The 15,282-nt window shown below is 42.5% G+C and overlaps 1 protein-coding gene and 1 pseudogene across 2 annotated transcripts in view; both read left to right on the top strand.

The window, feature by feature from the left end:
• The window catches only part of RPL21 (ribosomal protein L21), a 279,136-nt gene that overhangs the window by 152,557 nt on the left and 111,297 nt on the right, over positions 1-15,282 (top strand). The gene's annotated exons all lie outside the window — the stretch shown is intronic.
• LOC133386311 (5S ribosomal RNA) lies at positions 6,003-6,121 on the top strand (annotated as a pseudogene).

The following is a 15,282-nucleotide window of genomic DNA, read 5'->3' as shown; positions in this document are numbered from 1 at the left end:
CTAAGATCAGGATAGGTTGAGCACCACCCCATCCCCAAGCCTGCTATAAGCCTTCTAGATGCAGGAAATACTTGTTCTGGAGATGGAAGACTCTATACATTTTCTATGGTACAATTGCAGAATTTGAAGATGCCTCAAAGATCATCTAGACCAGCCCCCTACCAATGCAGGAGGTCCGCTATGACAGCATCCCTGATTGGTGGCCATTTAGAAGAGGTTGAAACAGTCCTGTGAAAAAATTGGACCACCTTGCTTGAATTAGTTACAGGATCATTTTAATTAAGGAATATCTTGAAATGCACTGTGGAAAAAACCACAGTCCTCAAAGAGCTTCCCGCCTAGGTTTAGTTAATGTATTCTAAGCAAAGCCATGTGATCACAGCTGTGATAAGCCAGATGACCTTGAGCGAGCTAGTCAGCTTGGTTATCTGAAAGTCATCTATTTAAAAATCCCTGTTATCAACAAAGCACTGGATTATAGTATCACCTTACAGATGGGGAGCTTAGCATCCTGTGGAAGATCTAACATGTGTGACCTTAAGGATAGCACAGGCATATCACTCAGTTTGGGGGGGGGGCGTGTTCCGGAGGTGCTGCTAGAGGTCAGAAAGCTTTATCTTGAACAATACTTATAGATCTTTGGGGGGGGGGAAGAGATATGGTTGGTTCTAGGGTTGCCAGGTTCATGGCCTGAGACTGATCCTGTATCTTTTAAAGATACAGAAGACCTCTTGGAGGCCGGGCCTGGCAATGAATAGGTCTTCTGTATCTTTAAAAGTTGTGCAGGGGGGAGGGAGAATTCCACCTTGTGGTTTTTCTCATTACAGTGTAGCAAGGACACCTGCACTTGGATGACTTTCTCTTCTCCTAAAGATACAGGATCATTCTCAGGCCATGAACCTGACAACCCTAGTTCCCACTGATGCCGAATCTCTGGTCTACAGCAGGTTTTATAGGAAATAATCATGAGCTTGGAAATAGCTGCTACAGCAGCCAGATTATACTTAGGAACACAGGAAGCTGCCTTATACCAAGTTCATCTAGCTCAGTATTGTCTACACTGATTGGCAGCAGCTGTTCAGGATTTCAGGCAGAGGACACTCTCAGCCTTACCTGGAGGTGCTGGGAATTGAACCTGGGGTCTTCTGCATGCAAAGCAGATGCTCTACCACTGACTTACGGTCCGTCCTCTCATAGCACAGGGCTTCTTCGTGTAGGTTGTTGTTGATGTTTCTCTCAGCTGGCTACTCCTGGTGGCAGACACAAGAGGCATCAGGTGGGTGGATTTTGGGAGGGAGAGCAAAGTATTTCAATCAGCTGATGTAACATTTAAAGGAGAGGTGGATGCATATGGTTACATGGGAAATGCTCACCCAGGAGCTGCAATTAGCTGCATAAAACGTGCCACACTTTCAAATATAACAGGAAGGCTGGGGTATAACTATCTACATGTTATGAAATTTGTCTTTCCCTGTAGTCTGCACAGCTGTCATTCAGCAGATTACTCTCTTGCCTTAAGTAGGAGCTGGAGAGCTTTGGCATGAACAAATAGGGTGAGCTGTGAGTGTTGCCAGGTTTAGGGCCTGAGACTGATCCTGTATCTTTAGGAGATGAGAAAGTCAGCCAAGTTCTTGCGATACTGTAATGGGAAAAACCACAAGGTGGAATTCTCCATTCCCCCTGCACAACTTCTAAAGATACAGAAGACCTCTTGGTCCACTAAGACCATTGGCAGTTTTCAGCTGGTCCATGGGATGTGGGGAAAGTTGGGGAGCAACGGTATTAGGGGAAACTGCTTTGCAAAAGTGTGTGTATTAGGCAAAATTGCAAACAAAAATTGGAATAGTAGGCAAAATTCGCAGGAACATGCAGATGAATTTTCATTAGGACATTTTTTAAAATTGCATACTGATGTGAAAATGTGGAGAACTGAACTTAAGAGTGGAAAAATGAGAAACTGAGAAAAACTGAAATTGACTAATTCACCCATCCCTAGATCAGGGGAAGCTCACACACATACCTCATATGTACTCGAGCCCATTCAGTACAGGCCTAGCTGAGTGGTAGAACACATGCTTTGCATGCAAAAAGTCCCAGGTTCAGTCAGGGCTGGGAAAAGGCTCTTGCCTGGAACCCTGGAGAGCTGCTGCCATTCAGTGTAAACAATACTGAGCTAGATGGACCAAAGGTCTGACTTGGTATAAGCACCTTCCTGTGTTCCTTTATAATATGGAACCTTGCAGTTCCAATGAGCAACATGAAAAGCTTGTCTCGGCACTTCTGTGCATGCTTACTAGGGAGTTAGTGTAATTGAAATCAGTGGTACTTTCTTCTGAGTAAACATGCATAGCTTTGTGCTGGAATTATACTACGGGTAATCAGATGGGAGTTTATTGTGGGATCATTCCTGCTCATGTATGCAAGCTTTGCAACATCCATAGATGCTGATGTCATCAAAAAGACAGCCCATACTTTATTTTACATTTAATCTGGATTTCCCCTTACCATGGCAAATCTGATAAGTAAAAACAACCCATTATACATGTGCAGTCACTGCTGGGGTGAAAGTTCATTAGCACATTTTTGTGTGGGGGAGGTTTCTCATCTCTGGTGACATTTGGGTGGATGGTCTTTATTGGCACACCTCTGCTTCTGTTTGCTCCTCACCTGAGCATAACTAGCTCACTTTCCAAAATCTCCACTTGTTGCATATACCCTGTTACAGGATTACCTGGAGTTTTATCATTGTCTTCCATTCTCAATATATCAAATTATAGCAATACTGATAAGTGAGAGGCCCAAGCAGTAGTCAGTGCAATCTTACAACTATTTAATATCATCTTTATTACACTGTAAAAATCTTACTTATCCTCCAGTTTAATTAAGTAGTAACAGGAAATCCAGATTAACATTGAAAATGGAATGTTGCTGTTTGAAACAATCACGCTTAGAATGCAAATTTAAAGGAAATAAGGTCTGTATCAATAATGGTGTGCTAACCATAAAAAAAATCTGTCTGAGTAGGACTTGGATTGGTTCCGCTTGACTGCTGAGGCTCCCACCCTATAACCATTTACCTGAGAGTAAGGGCCTGTTTAGATGCCGAAAAAATCTGCATCTGGTGCTTTTGCAGATCCTTTTAATTTGGACCGTTTACTTGATGTTTTAGCCAATGTGCATGCATTCTAGTGCTTTTGCCTTTAACTCCGGATTAAATGGATGCGACAAAAACCCAAAATTGCTTTTAAAATCCGCACCTGCTTTTACCATGTATTACCTTTTAATCACCCTTTCTTGGATGCGCAGTTTCTTCACCATTAGATCCTCCCTTTTCTCTGCCCCTTTAACTGTCTCTGGGCGTCATTTTGTTTCCTGCTGTTGACGAAGCAACTTCCGGTTGCTCTTGCCTTCCTTTCTCCCTCTTTCTCCCGCTTTCTCCCACTTCCCCCAATACATTTCCTCCCCCGCTCCTTTATCCAAAATCACATTCCCCACCCCTTCATTCTCTCTCTTCTGCAGCGACACCAACAACTCCCCGAGGGTAGCAGGGCTGGAGCTCGTAAAATTCCTTCCTCGGAGCTGTGGTTTTGGAGCTGTTGTTTATGTCTAGTGTTTGTGTGTGTGCAAGAGAGAGAGTGTGTGAGAAAGTGTGTGTGTGTGGAGGACCTCTTCTGCCTTGTAGCATCCCTTCGCTCCCCCTCCAAAGCTGGATCTCTCCACCCCCTTGGGCTGATGCATGTGTCCTTTTCGCAGCAACAGCGAGAGGAGGCTGGTGAAGGCGCCACTGGGGTAAGGGGAAAGGGGAGCTGCCTTGGCGTCTCATCCCAGCATCTGCTCCACTCACGGAGAGCGATAATATTAAACGGTCAATGCTTCCTTTAGTAGCTGCTTTTAATGTCTCTCTAAAGATAATTGTTTGGGGGTTTTTATGTTTCCCAGAACGCATGCTGAGGCTTGTCCCAGAGTGCCAAAGGCACACCAATCTCGTGCAGCGACAGCCTAACAGCCATGGGTGTTCCCTTTCTTTCAAGTGCCTATTCCTTTATTTAAGGAAACACCGCCCCTTCCCCGCCTACGCAGTTAACATGCTAATGTGTGGGCACGGCAACAAGGAAACACTGATAGCAATAAACACACACGCATGTGAATGCTACAAAGAAAAACAGCCAATTTATTTGTAGCAAAGGCAGAAGTATGTGAACTGTCAAAATCAATCGCAATGGAAAAAGCAGCATTTTTAATGTGGATCTTGGGTCCCATGTAAACAAGCCCTAAGTTCCATGGAATGAAGTGGGATTACTTCTGAGTAGACCTGTGTAAGAGTCAGCTGCCTTAGGGTGGCCATGCTTCTTACCAAGCAGAGGAGCCTCTGTGTGAAGGACTGTCAAGCTGAAGCCCAGTCTTACAGATAAAGAACCCTAAGAAGGGAGAGCAGGAGTGTCCTTGAAGTTGTCCATCAACAGTTAGCACGTGGACAGCAAACCTGGCCACCATCTTACCCACTACAGGGAGAGGTATTGCATTCCTATTTAAATGCTAGCAATTATTTCTATATTTGCATCTATACATATAAATGAGCACATCCCATTTTTTTGCAAATCAGTGTCCTATTTTTGTCCCCTTTTTTGGTGATGCAGTTCCTCTTATAAAAATAAATGTGGCGAAAAAATAATATACAAATGTGATGATGGGCAAATTAGCTGTCATTTTTATAGTTTCCTTTGTGGTTTTTATGAAAAAATGAAAAGTGAAAACAATACACACACACATTGTCTTTTCTTCTAGTTCAGAAGGAAAGCAAATCAGGTGGTGTTTTATTTGTTCATTATGGATTAGTGATCCTAACTGCAGAAATATTTGTCTTCATAGATGAACAAGTTCCTGATTCTTAAATGTATACAATTAATTACCATTTACATATTTGTCCTGTGATTGTGTATGTAAATCAAGCAATGACATGCAAAATGAGCTGCTAGATGTATGCCAAGAGATGGTTTCCAATCTGAGACATTCAATGGCATTTAAGATTGCTATTAAAATAATTAGTAATAATCTACAGCTGCATCCTAAGCACTGACAACATTCAGAAAAGAGTTACATTTCCAGCCATTGAACTTTTCTCCTACTTGCAACAAAAACCTGCTAAAAAGGACTGATTTCTTCTTGCTTTGTCTGCTCTAGGGGTAGCCAAAATAGTGACCACCAGATGTTATTGGACTCCAACTCTCATCACCCCTGAGCATTAGCCATGGTGGCTGGGGCTCATGAGAGTTGAAGTCCAACAATATCTGGAGGGCACCATGCTGGCTACCCCTGGTGCACTCATTTCACAGTATGATGGTGAGTGGTCCTAGGCAGCTCTGATGTCCTAGTTATACACTCAGCAAAATCACATGGTAGAAGTAGTACTGGTTCTCTATTAGGTGATCAGGACACATCTGGAGAACAGTGTCAGATTGTGGATGCCTTTTTTTAAAAAGGACATTGTCAAACTAAAGCGGGTCCAGAGGAGAGCAAACAGACTGGTGAGAGGTCTAGAAAGCAAGCCTGATGAGGAATAGCTGAAAGAGACAAGTATAGTCACATCCTCAGACCTGTAGCTTGTTAAAAGGCCTCCCCTCAGTAGTCTTAACAAACTACAGTTCCCTGGATTCTTGGGGGGGAAGCCATGACTGTTCAAGTGGTAAAAGAGTGTTTTGAATGTATGTTGTAGAATGTGAATTGATAGTGGTCTTCAAATACCTGAAGGGTGGTCATGCAGAAGATGTTCTTTGTTCCTCCAGTGAGTGGCTTAGATTGTTGTATAGATCAGTCTCTTCAACCTTGGGTCCCCAGATGTTGTTGGACTACAACTCCCATCAACGATGGCCAAAGATGATGGGAATTGTGGTGCAACAACATCTGGGGACCCAAGGCTGAAGAACAGTGGTACAGATTACTGAGATAACGTATTTGAAACATTTTGAAAGGCTACTGTTTAAATACTCTGTATTCATTTATTGGCCCACGGCCATGCTACCCTGAATACACCAGATCTCATCTGATCTCGGACACTAAGAAGGGTCAGGCCTGGTTAGTACTTGGATGGGAGACCAACTGGGAATACCAGATTCCGTAGGCTTAGAGGAAGGTAGTGGTAGACCACCTCTGAATACCTCTTACCATGAAAACCCTATGAATATATCCAAAGCGATTCATAGGGTAGCCATAAGTCGTAATCGACTTGAAGGCATAACAACAACAATTCATTTATTTGAATATCGATCTATCTTTATGGTTTGCTATACTGCCCTTTGCATAAGCCACATGCAAGTTTACTAACGTCAATATGTAAAATCCATAAAATAACTCAATCCTTAAAAATAATTGCACTGAACAATGAAACCAATGTCAAGAGATGTCCTCAGCACAACTAGATTAGGGCTTCAGAGTTTTGCCTTTATGATCTATTCTGTAGTGAATATCTTTTCAGCACTGCAAGTGGGCAAAAAGCCACTGCAGGAGTCTTATGGCCCCCTCCCCTCCATCTTATCAAGATGATAATCTGTCCTTTGATCCTTTGTCAACAGTGCAAAGAAAGTCTAAAACAGCAGCCACCACCCTGTCCCCACCACCCCCTTCACCAATGCAGTCATTGGCATCTCATAAAACATTTACAAAACCTGTCATAAACAAGGTTGATAAGGAAACAAGACGCTAGATTTCTGGAGTCAGCAGCTTCTCAGCAAAGGACCTTCCTATCACTCCAAGGTTCCTCTATTTAAACAGCAAACATAACCCTGCCAATTTCACCCTGCCATAAAATCTTTGACCAGAGAGTTTTCACCAGCCTTAGTGATTACCTGCTTGGTTTGAAATACATCCAGCTGATCAGCTTCCATCCAAGGATGGCCATGTATCCCATTTACAGAGGACAGTCCTCTATTTGAAGGGCGAAGGGAGAACAAAGACCTTAAAGTTGCCCACCCACTGCCCATCCAGTTAGCTCATGAGAAGACAGGCACACAGTCACCTGGTCACATTCTTCCCCATTATGGGAAGATGTATTCTTAATCTGCATCTATGCATATGAACATATGTAAATTTTTATGTAAATCTCTATCCTCTTTTGGGGGGGGCAACAATGCAGAAGAGGCCACCCTAATGCATCTACCTATATAACAATGCCATGTGGCCCTGATCTGGAATAATGGGCAGGAGGTGGATTGATTCTGCCACAGTCTAGTGACTGAAAAGAAGATATAACAGTTGGTAAAATGCATTGGCCACCTCTTTTATAGAAAAACGATGTGAGGCATACATGAAAGAATATAAGTTCTTGGGAAGGAACACTGGACAGAGACCAGCCCCTCTTTTGACTTTGCCTATATCGCATTCATGGGCCACTCTCTCTGTTCCAATGATCTTATTGTCTCCTTCATGGTTTCCCTCTTTCTTCTTATTCCATATTTTTTGTGCTGCTGTCCCTTGTCCCTACAAATTCAGTGCCCCCTTTTAAACCCCTTTGTGTCATCTTGTGCATATTTTCATCCTTGGCACATTCAAAAATCATAATAATCTGATTATGATTTTTATTACTACTACTATATCCTGCCCCCCACTTGTGAGTATAAAGAGGGGAGCCCAACAACCATGGGAAGAATATAGGGAGCTGACTAGTACCGAGTCAGACCATTGGTCTACACTGACTGGCAGCGGCTCTCGAGTATTTCAAACAGGCCACATTCCCAGCCGTAACTGGAGATGGTGGAGATGGAGCCTGGGACCTTCTATATACAAAGCAGATGCTCACCACTGAGCTATGGCCCTCTCCCGAGAGACTGGTGACAGTCCTAAATATTGTCTGGTTAGAAAGCCCAGCCAATATTTCTCAACATCTGTTTAAAGCCAAATGGTAATTTATTTATTTATTTATTTATTTCATTAAACTTATAGACCGCCCCATAGCCGAAGCTCTCTGGGCAGTTTACAAGAACAAGAACAACATCAAAAATACAATACACATATGACAATATAAAACATTAAAAATTTAAAATGTTAAAAATTAAAACAGTTCCAACACATACTAACTTAATTAAAAGGCCTGAGTGAATTTGAATTCAGACCAATGTCCCACACTTGTGCTCAGCATGGAGGAGCTTCAGAGGTACATTGGAAGCTGCCTTTATATCAAATCAGACTATTAGTCCATGTAGTTCAATATTGCCTGCACTGACTAGCAGTGGCTCTCCAGTGGTTCAGATTGAATTTTCCCCCAGCCCTACCTAGAGCCTGAGCCTGAAACCTTTTGCATGGAAAATACACCCTCTGCCACTATGTTCTGCCCTGTTCCCTAGGTTGGTTAGATCCTCCCCGTCCTCTGAGCACCATTGGCATCATGTTACAATAGGAAAACTCCCAAGCTTTCCTCTTGTTCCCTCTTAACCTTTCCATCTTCCTGTTAGACAGAAGCTTGACTTGTGCTAAGGCTTCATCCTAAGAACTCCAAGAGACGCACGTTGAGCATATCATAGAGCTCTGAATGACAGCCAGTTTGGCTATCTTTCAGCAGCACATAATCCAAACACCATCCAAGGCTGGGCTGACTGCAATAAACCCTCCAGGGCTGCAAACGCAGATCAGAGAGCACAGTGTATACAGCTCTGCCACAGTAATCATTAACAGGGCAGTGGCAGGAGTCGCTGGATCTTCTTTCCCCCTTTTATCAATAGTAAGGAGAGTTTCCCACCCCCACCTTCATCCCCTGTACATCTCTCAGCAGTGGCGTCACTAGGGTTGGTGTCACCCGGTGCGGTAACTCCTTGGCGAGCCCCCAAATGTCCTGCTGAGTGCGTGTGCACACGTGTGTGCACACACAAGTCCAGCCAGCCATGCCCCTGGGAGGGCGGGTGCCGGAGGGGCACCCAGCCGGAGAAGCAGGCCTGGGAATGCCGGTGCACCTCCCTCGCCCCACCAACGCTGCTCCCGGTCTTGCCTGCCTGCCTGCCTGCCTCCGAGGAGGAGTTGGCTGCTCCGACGCCGACCCAGAGCGCTTCTCAGCTCCTTTGCCGGGCAACGGCGCTGGCGCCCTGCCCCATGATGGGGCGGCTCTGGGTGTCACCCCCTCATGGTGTCACCCAGGTGCGGTCCGCACTCCCCGCATCCCGCTAGTGACGCCACTGTCTCTCAGTCCCAGAAAGGCAGAATGATAGGGAGCTGTAAAATGCACCAGAATTTGGAGAAGCAACTGGTTTGACCAAATCATCACTGTGGTCTCTATCCACCAGGCAGTAGGGAAGGACCTTAGCTCCGTGGCAGAGTATCTGCTTTGCATGCAGAAGGTCCCAGGTTCAGTCCTCGGCATCTCCAGGTAGGTCTGGGAAAGTCCCCTGCCTGAACCCCTGGAGAGCTGCTGCTAGTAGTGCCAGCAGTATGGTGCTAGATGGACCAAGAGTCTGACTTCATATAAGGCAGCTTCTTACGTTCTATGTACTCAAGCCCTGTTGAAATGACTAGGAGCTGCATGATCTGCAGTTGTTGGAGTGGTTGGATGAGGACTAGGAGGCCCAGGCTCAAATCCCCAATCAGCTATGAAGCTTATGGGCAACCTCATGCCAGTCATTCCTTCTTAGGCCAGTCGACATCACAGGGCTGTTGCAAATATAAATGAGCTCCTTGGACAGCCCTGTAGCTAGCTTTCCTTGTTAGGTGGGGCAGCTAAATTTCTAGGTGGGGCATTTGGGGAGGAGATGCACATTGTGCCAGCCAGTCTCTCCCCCCTCCCCACTGGTGAAGAGGATGTGAGGGCCAGGCCAGGGAAAGGGAAATGCAATAACCTTCCGCATCACTCCTTCTCCATCCAGAGAGTATGTTAACTTACACGAATGAACTTTAATCTGTTGAATCTTCTCACCGTTTTTTCAGAAATCCCCAGGAATACCAGACTCAAAGGTTGACTTTGCCTACAGCTTCAGTCCTCTTTCACCTGTGGTCTGTCCCTGTATTCTGATTAGCAAGCTAGCTAAATGTGGGCTGGATGGAACAACTACCAGGAGGATCCACAGTTGGCTACAGAATCAATGGTTCCTTCTCAAAGTGGGGGGAGATAATAAGCGGGGTACTGCAGGGCTCAATCCTTGGCCCAGCACTCTTTAACATTTTTATTAACGACTAGTGCAGGGAATGCTTATCATACTGGTGGATAATACAAAATTGGAAGGGATAGCTAATACCCTGGAGGACAGAAATAAAATTCAAAGTGATCTTGATAGGCTGGACTGAAAACAACAGAATTAAATTTAGCAGGAATAAGTGCAAAGTTCTACACCTAGGAAAAAGAAACCAATGGCACAGTTATAAGATGGGGGATACTTGGCTCAGCAATACGACATGCGAGAAGGATCTTAGGATTGTTGTTCATCACAAGCTGAATATGAGCCAACAGTGCAATGTGGTTGCAAAAAAGGCAAATGCTATTTTAGGCTACTTTAACAGGAGTATAGTTTCCAAATCACATGAAGTACTAGTTCCCCTCTATTCAGCACTGGTTAGGCCTCATCTTGAGTACTGCATCCAGGTCTGGACACCACAGATAAACTGGAACAGATTCAGAGGAAGGCAACAATAATAAATTTAATAAATAATAATAATAAAAAGGATGATTAGGGGACTGGAAACAAAGCCCTATGAGGAGAGACTGAAAGAACTGGGTATATTGAGCCTTGAGAAAAGAAGGCTGAGGGGAGATATGATACCACTCTTCAAGTACTTGGAAGGTTGTCATACAGAGGAGGGCCAGGATCTCTTCTGGGTCATCCCAGAATGCAGGACACAGAATAATGGGCTCAAGCTACAGGAAGTCAGATTTCAGCTAAGCATCAGGGAAAATTTCCTAACTGTTAGAGAGGTACGACAATGGCACCAATTACCTAGGGAGGTGATGGACTCTCCAACACTGGAGGCGTTCAAGAGGCAGCTGGACAGACCTGTCAGGTATGCCTTATTTTTTTTATTTATTATTTGGTTTATATCCTGCCCTTCCTCCCAGCAGGAGCCCAGGGCAGCAAATAAAAGCACTAAAAACACTTTAAAAAGTCATAAGAACAGGCTTTAAAATATATTAAAACAAAACATCTTTAAAAACATTTTTAAAAGCTTTCAAGACATCTTTTTTTAAAAAAAAAGTTAAAAACATTAAAAAAAAAGTTTAAAAACATTAAAAAGCAATTCCAACACAGATGCAGACTAGGATTAGGTCTCAATTTAAAAGGCTTGTTGAAACAGGGAGGTCTTCAATAGGTGCTGAAAAGATAACAGAGATGGCGCCTGTCTAATATTTAAGGGGAAGGAATTCCAGAGGAATTCTTAAATTGGATTCCTGCACTGAGCATGGAGTTGGCCTTATAGGCCTCTTCCAACTCTACTGTTCTATGATTCTATGATTCTTCATGAACTGAACTACTTTGGTAAAGACAGTGAGCTCCTGCGCATGGCCTTGATGCTGCATTAGGTATCTCAGTTTTAGATTTCACCTGAAAAACAAACTTGTCCATACAACAAGCTTAGAGAAGGGCAAAGAGAAAATACATTCTATAGGGTGTGTTTGTTAGCTCCTCCTTGAGAGTCCCTCCTTCTAGTCTTGTTCCTGGCCGATTTCCCTTTCTGTTGGACGACCAGGAGAAAATTTTTAACTGGCTGCTATATAAAGGATGAACTAAGCAATAGGAAACTAATTGTGGAAAGTAATTGGAATTATTTTAGTGGTTGCTGGGTTGATTTTTCTGTCCAGAAAACCTGAAAAGGCTGCACATAGCTAACTGTAGTGTATACAGCAATATTTGTATTCCTCTAGGGCTGTTTTCATCCTCTGCCATCAAGTAATCAAGAAAAAGAAGAAAAAATAGCCACTATGATTGCGAGTACAGTGAGTGCTTTAAAAGAGTAAATGGTAGCCATTTTTTCAGATCACTTTAAGTTATCACTTCATTTCACCCTTTAGCAATAAGCACCCAATCCTGTTCTACTCATTATAATAATGCAGAATAAACAAACTCTTAGTTCTTACTGCAGCCAAACAAACATGCTTCTTTATTGCTGGCTGGGTAGACAGCACAACTGTCATCTCTGCTATCTTTTTGGCGCCTTTTGAAGACTTTCCTCTTTCAACAAGCCTTTTAAGTGAGACCTATCCCAGTCTACGCCCGTGTTAGAATTGCTTGTTAATATGCATTTTTTAAAATGTGTTTTTAACCCTTTTTTAAAAGATGTTTTTAACGTTTTGTTTTAATGTATTTTAAGGTCTGTTTTCATGATGTTTTAAAGTGTTTTTAGCATTTCTGTTTGCCGCCCTGGGCTCCTGCTGGGAGAAAGGACGGGATATAAATCAAATAATAAATAATAAATAAAAATAAATAAAATGAAAAGCACAGCAAAGGAATGTCCAAAGGGTGGAGTCTAATGCTAGCCCATAATTCTAATATTTACTGTAACTGTAGGGTCATGTTACTATACAGGGTGTTTTTTTCAGGATCACTTAAGTGATTATAGGGTAATTGTGATCATGAAAAATCAATCCTCAGTCAGGGAAAGTCTTGGGTGAGCAGACTTTTGGGGGCTCTTCCAGATGAGGCTTTTGACGTGCACTCGGCCTGCCTTACTGACTGAATTTTTCAGAGGTCTTATTCTCAAATCGCTCCTGTTCTTAAAACATGCTATCATACTACTTTAATGGAGGTTGTCATTGTCTGTCATGTCACAAATTAAAAACAAGGTAATTTCCCAAAAAAATCCAGGGGAGGGGGGCGAAGCACAGCTCTTGGAGGCAGCACTTCCATTTGCCCTCTCTCCCCTTCGGCTCCTTGAAAGACAGGCAGGGTGTGAATGTAATAAATAAGGAACAATGAGAAAACGCTCTCTCACTATTCATACACTCATTGCCTCCAGACTGTCACTATGTTGTGAGGAGCATTCAAGTACATACCAGACCATACCAAAACTTTAGGTTTGTGCAGCTAAAGTGGATTAAAGGGCTCAGTTGCCCTAGCACAACAAATCCACTTAAAAAAAAAATCATACTTTTTGCAGTTTGGAAAGTGACGGAGAACACATTGAAAAGTGTGGGTGAACAAATTACTAATGGAAAGGTGTATAAACACCATGCAAACAAATCAGGATGAATGATTAATAAAGTCTGGATATAATCTAACCTCTGCATAAGCTTTGTTCCAGCAAATCAGGACCAAGGCTCAATACACAAGTCAACTGGAGGGGTCCATAGCAGCACAGACATGTGACACATCCACATCATACATTTAAAGCAAAGCCTGGGAGTTGTAAAGGGTGCTGAAATTGTAGGTCTGTGAGGTCAGCACCCTTAACAAACAACAAGCCCCAGGATTCTTTGGGGGAAACCATTATTTTAAAGGGGTATAAAGAGAGTTTTTAATACAAGGTGTGGACGTTTTGAGGATGAACAGCCACAGGCTTGCATATTCCCGTATCTCTTAGTGAGGGGAGGCTATTATCTGTGGTACAGTTGGGAAGCAATGGACTCTGAACTTAATGATTTAATGTCCCCTTCTGCCTTTAGATCACTTTAAAATGTAGGAAGCCAGGCAACCCTCCTGCCCATTCTGCTGTGTGGGGGTTGGCCTCTGCCCCACGCCCATCCTTAACAGCACCAATAGATATTAGAAGCTTCTGCTCTTCTTTGGGATAAACCATAATTTCTCCACAAGCTAGGATCCCAAGCCACTGTAGTTTGGAGCATTTTAATATATCGGAGTTGTATCGAATGCTAGTCCTATTCAGATCAGTCCCACTGAAATTAATAAACATGGCTAACCTAGGGCCATCAATTTAATTGGATTGTAGTTGGCTACAATCCAATATATCAAATAAATATATGTACTCAACTCCTAATTCAGTTTTAATAGCTCATGTTATCTCCCTTCTTAGTCTTGTCTTTGCTAGCATTCTCCTTGAAATGCAATTATTCTTCAGTGGATCATGCTCACAAAAATCCCAACCATCATATCCATATTTTTTTCTTTCCACTTTCATTATGTTTTATCACACAGTGCAGATGGTAATAAAGTATAATAATTGCGCTAATTGGGCTGCTCCTCTTTGAGGATCTCTAGGAGCGGTTAATTTGGCAATAAAATATTACATTATGTTTATTCATACATAATAAAACACTTAAGACAATAATAAGAAGCCATAACAAATCTCATAAAATGAAGTTTGTGTTTCTGGTAAAAAAAATGCTCTCAACAGGAGATTAAGTGCTGATCTGTGATACAATAATGCAAAAGGCTTTGTTATGAAGGGAGGATATTCAGACAGACTGAAACATTATGAGAAATGAATCTCATACTCATGTAATAAGGGAGGCCACAGAATTATATGCTATTAATTTTTTCTTGGAGTCTAAAATGAAAAAAGACATTCTGGCTGCTCCTACATTTATATTTTGAGCCAATGTAGTCTGTATTACTTTATAGTTAAATAATATATGGATGGATGGCTATAGCCTTTGATTAGATCCATGGGTCATATTTTCAACTGCTTCCTAATATATGAACTTTGTATTTTCTGAAGCAGGGCTTGCCAACATGGTGCTCGTGGGTGCCATTTTGCAAGCCAGCACTTCCTAGAGCACCCAGAAAGGTCTCTGTAAATATTCCCTCAAAAATCCACAATGCATGAAAGACTGTTTGCTCTTCCCTGCTCATTTCCTATTTGCAATGGCTTGGCCTCTCTTCTTCTTCTTCTTCTTCTTCTTCTTCTTCTTCTTCTTCTTCTTCTTCTTCTTATTCTTATTATTATAGAATTTATATTTATATTATTATAGAATTTATATTTAACTAAAAGCACTCTAAAACATCTTAAAAACAAAAGACTTTAAAACATATTAAAACAAAACATCTTTAAAGAACAATTTTAAAAACATCTTAAAAAGCAATTCCAGCACAGATGCAGACTGAGATAAGGTCTCTACTTAAAAGGCTTGTTGAAAAAGGAAAGTCTTCAAGTGCTGAAAAGATAACAGAGATGGCACCTGTGTAATATTTAAGGGGAGGGAATTCCAAAGGGTAGGTGCCACAATACTAAAAGTCCGCCTCCTATGTTGTGCGAAACAGACCTCCTGATAAGATGGTATCTGCAGGAGGCCCTTACCTGCAGAGTGCAGTTATCAACTGGGTATATAAGGGGTCAGACAATTTTTCATAGAACATGTACCCCCTTAAATATGGACACATTTCATTGGATACCAGAACTGAATACCCAACCCTTCCTTCC

This window comes from Rhineura floridana, chromosome 5 (assembly GCF_030035675.1).
Source record: "Rhineura floridana isolate rRhiFlo1 chromosome 5, rRhiFlo1.hap2, whole genome shotgun sequence".
Taxonomy (NCBI): domain Eukaryota; kingdom Metazoa; phylum Chordata; class Lepidosauria; order Squamata; family Rhineuridae; genus Rhineura; species Rhineura floridana.
The sequence above is the reverse complement of the archived record's forward strand: the minus strand, read 5'-3'. Positions and strand labels throughout refer to the sequence as shown.